The following is a 5,094-nucleotide window of genomic DNA, read 5'->3' on the forward strand; positions in this document are numbered from 1 at the left end:
AGCTGATGAATATCCACAGACAAGTGTATATTGTTCCACAACCTCCTAAAATGCTGTTGGATTAAGTTCCAATCAAGTTCTGGATTACTGAAAGATAACACAAATCTACTTATACCATGAATAACCTTAGCTGGGAGTGTAATCGAATGGTTGTGTTTTGTTATTATGCATGCATGGCTATGTTTTGTTATAATGCATGCTTCTAGGGTGTTTTCTCAAAAAGGAAAGTCTAATCACAGTCTTCCCTAACTACCCCACAGGGGCTTCCTTAGGCCAACAGGACGAAGTACAAACTCTTGCAAAATATAAAATGACTTACATCCCCCTGAGTTAGTTCATCCTGCCCCTCACCACAAGTGTTCAATGCCATGTCTAACTGGTACTCATATTTGTGATTTTGCCTATGTTTCTTGCTCACCAGGAATATCCTTCCCGGTTTCCCTATTCCTCATCACCATTAAACTGGTGTACATACACATTTTTTCACAATCAGATCAAAATGGAGATGGAGTTTGAGAAACTATTCTTAACAAGCTCCCTGAGTGGTTTTGACACAATCTGTCTAGCATCCATCCACAGACCAGGCCTTAGGAATCACTAACGGAGAACCACATATGCCATCTTAGAATGCAAATAAAGATTAGCCAAGAAATAAATTGATAGTAAACATAAACTGATGGCAGATAGAAAAGACCAAAAACAGAGATGAGACATGGAAATGATAACTTTTCAAATAAGAAAACTGAATTAAAGAGATACAATAAGGAAAGTTATAATAGAAGAAAATATTCAGGGGTTGGGAGAAGTTAAAACAGAAATTAAATCTAAAAACTAATTTTAAACAAAATTAATTAAATGAGAAGTACGTCTAAGTATATTGAAATTTTAGATTAATTTGTAAAATTTTTTTTTAAAGTAGCTATCCATAATCCAGGAAGAAAATATAAAATATGAAACAAGGAACCAAAATCACATTGTCTTGCCCACATCCAACCCCAAGAGCTAATGGAAAATTATCTCCAAAGTCCTGAAAGGGACAAAGTACGGCTCAGATACCACTTACTCTGACAAGTTTTCCTTGACCACCCAATAAAACATTTGTGAAATTTTACTGAGTTTTTCACTTATGCGTTGTATATGTGCATACTCAGTTAATAAAAATTTTACTTAAGTAAATGAAAGACTGCTTAATTAGTACATGTAGGTCAACAAATATTTGTCACCCAAAAGAATGACTAAACCAAGAAGTCTGTATCAAGTGATGTTTTGCAAAGTCAACAGAAAGACTTTCTCAGTTCTGAAAGGACATCGAAAAATGCTGTGTGGGCATCCTTTCTTGGGGGTGGGGAGCGGGCGGGGTAATGGGGAGAACCACCAATATTCTGTAGCTGACTGAGAAATGAATTTAAAAATGAGCAATCAGTCAGAGTAAAGAGACCTCTGTGAGCACAACATGCTCACAAACAACATTATGAATATTTTTAAAATAAATCCAAAATTGAAAAAAGTTCTTTAAAACTACAAAAAGTGTAAGTTAATAATAAACCAACAATAATAACACCTACACTGGTAGTAAGGGTCTCTGGTAGCGTAGTGGTTACGAGTCAAGATGCTAACCTGCAAGTCAGCAGTTCGAAACTACCAGCTGTTCCGTAGGAGAAAGATGAGGCTTTCTGCTCCCATAAATATTTACAGCCTCAGAAACCCTGTACTGGGTCGCTATGAGTCGGAACCGACTCCACAGCACATAACCACCACCGTGATTAATGTAATCAGTGTTACTGACCTGGACAAGAAAAATCTATACAATTGGCAAGTGTTATATGATTTTTATCACATAAATCTAGATCTGAAAGGCGCTCTGGTAGCATAGTGGTTTTGAATCGGACTGCGAACCTCAATGTCAGCAGTTCGAAACTACCAGATGTTCCGCGGGAGAAAGACGAGGCTTTCTGCTCCCGTAAAGATTTACAGCCTCAGAAACCCTGTACAGGGTCACTATGAGTCGGAACCGACTCCACGGCACATAACAACAACAATCTAGATCTGGAATCCAAAATTAGCTAAACTCAGCACAAAAATGAGTCTGGAAAGGAGTAACAGAATTAAAATAAGGCATAAAATTCCTGGCCTAGGCAGAGTGAAGTCAAAAGCGATTGTTCCATTCTTGGTTTTGATAATTAGACAATTTAAAGGAGTGTGGCACTGCGAGTTAATGCGCTGGACCGCAAAGTCAACTTGGAACTGCAAAGTTGGTGGTTCAAGTTCACCAGCTACTCCTTAGAAACCCTATACAGGGTTGCGATGGGTCGGAACTGACTCGACGGCACTTAACAACAACAACAGTTCGACAATTATTCTACAAATTTAAAGGCAACCATCAGTAGTCAAAAAATAGAACATAAACCCCACAAGTTTCGGCTGAGAATACAGACAATCTAAATATATGCTCATAAGGCAAAAGCCAAAAATAAAAAAAGGGAACAGGGAAATAAATTAGAAGAAATAATTGAAATCAGAAAAAATAACTATATGAATCAATATAAATTCACCTCTTAAAGTAAATCATTTTAAAATCTAAAAGTTGTCAGCAAATAAACAACTATTTAAACCAAATAATATGGAAAATTTAAATAAAGGAAAGGGCAAGAACTATATCAGGCAAATGCATAATAAAAGAAATAATAGATAACAATATTAATATTAGAGGCTATAAATTCAGAAACATTCATATCACTTCATATGCATAAAATTCATTAATAATGAAAAGTTTTGTTTTTTTTTAAATATATGCATGTTGTTGTTGTTGTTAAGTGCCATGGAGCAGATTCTAATTCACAGAGAAATATCTGCATAGGATATACCAATGCACAAATTAAGGAAACTTTAGAAATACAGAGATACTATTACTATTTAACATTGTCTAGAAATTCTAGAACAGAACAAGGAGATAGTGCATGGTTTAAAATCAGGAAAGGTGTGCATGAGGGCTTTCTCCTTTCACCATAATTACTCAATAGGTATACTGTGCAAATAACCCAAGAAGCTAGAGTATATGAGAAGAACATGGCATTGTTAATAATCTAAGAAATTCAAATGACACACCATTCCTTGCTAAAAATGAAGATGACCAAGCATTTATTGAATAAAATTAAAGCCTTCAGTACAGACTACACCTCAGTGTAAAAAAAAACAAAAAACAAAAGCAAAAAAACCTAAATCCTCACAACAATAAACAGCACCATGGTAAATGGAGAAGTTGTCAAGGATTTCATTTTACTTGAATTCACAATTAATGGCCATGAAAGCAGCAGTCAAGAAATGAGATACTGCATTAGACAAAACTGCTACAAAAGTGTTTTTTCAAAGTGCCCAAAAGTAAAGATGTCACTTTGAAGACTAAGGTACACCTGACCCAAGCCATGGTATTGCCTCATATGCATGTGGAAGCTGGACAATGAACAAGGAAAACCAAAGAATTGATGCCTTTTAATTATGTTGTTAGGAGTTCTGGTAATGTAGTGGCATGCGAAACTTAAGGTCAGCAGTTCAAAACTACCAGTTGTTCCATGGAAGAAAGAAGAGTCTTTCTGCTCTCATAAAGATTTACAGCCTCAGAATCCCTGTACGGGGTCTCTTTGAGTAGGAACCAACTCCATGGCACATAATCACAACAACCACAATCAATTATGTTGTTGGCTAAGAATATTAAATATACATGGACCGCCGGAAGAAGAAACAGTACATCGAGAGCGTTCTTCAGAAGTGATGATAACAAGACTTCATCTCACAGACATTGGACATGTTACCAGGAAGGACCAACCCTGGAGCAGGACATCATGCTTGGTAAAGCAGAGGGTTAGCAAAAGGAAGACCCTCAGTAAGATGGACTGGCACAGTAACTGCAACAATGAACACAAACAAGGCAACGAATGTGAAGATGGTTCCATACTGGGCAGAGGTTCGTTCTGTTGTACTAAAGGTCGCTGTGAGTCAGAAGCGCTAACAGCAAAAGAAAGTCTACTTAACATGATGAAAAAAACATGAGACAAAATTCTCATTCTTTTCTGAGGATATAGTTTTATACCTAGAAAAAAGTAATGAAACTAATAGAAAGATCATTAAATGTAATTAATGAGAATGTAATCAGTAAACGTAATGCTCAGAAAGTGACTGGCAATAAAATGAATACATTATATATTTTTAATTTGCTTTCCTGTATATGCCAATAACAAATCCAAAACTATAATAAAAACAAAAACATAAAAAACCCTGAAATTTCTAGAATTAGATTCATTGAGATATGAGACAGATTTGTATAGAGAAAACTATAAAATGTTAATGAGTTATTTTAAATAACTTGAATAAATGGTAAGAAATGCATTGTTCATAAAAACTCAAAAGAAAAAAATGTCTCCTAAGTAATCAATGCTCTATTAGATGTAAACCTACATCTAACAGAACATCCGTCAAGTCATGATAAGATTTTTGTTGTAATAGAGAAATTTTCAAAAAGTCTTTTGAAGATATATAAGAAGAGTCACTTAATAACAGCAATAAGAGTTATTGAAGATTAGTCTCACTAGAAAGTGAAACACAGTTTAAAGTTGTACTTTTTAAAATAATGTGCATGAAAATATAATATTCAATGAACAAATTAACCCACAACTGTTATATACAGACCCATAGCTACCCTATATAGGGTTTCCAAGGAGCAACTGGTGAGCTTGAACCACCAACCTTGCGATTCAAGCTGACCTTTCAGTCCAGTGCATTATCCTGCAGTGCCACACCAGGACTCCGTGGTACATATAAAGGATCTAAACTGTGTTAAAAATAAGCTATCATCACAAATTAGTAAAATGAAGGACTATTTATTAAATAGCTTTGGGTTTATTAACTCTTTGGAAGCGCAGTAAAATCATGTAATAGTTTTCCCTTCTAGCATCACTCATAAACTTCAGATTGGTTAAGTTACAGAGTAAATAATGTTTCAAAATTTTTACTTTCTTACTCATGCTTCACTATATCTCCAAGTACATACAAGGGAGCTTCAAAAATTTGTAAAAAATGGAATCAAAAGATAATAGAATC

Source organism: Chrysochloris asiatica, unplaced genomic scaffold (genome assembly GCF_000296735.1).
Source record: "Chrysochloris asiatica unplaced genomic scaffold, ChrAsi1.0 scaffold00019, whole genome shotgun sequence".
Lineage (NCBI taxonomy): Eukaryota > Metazoa > Chordata > Mammalia > Afrosoricida > Chrysochloridae > Chrysochloris > Chrysochloris asiatica.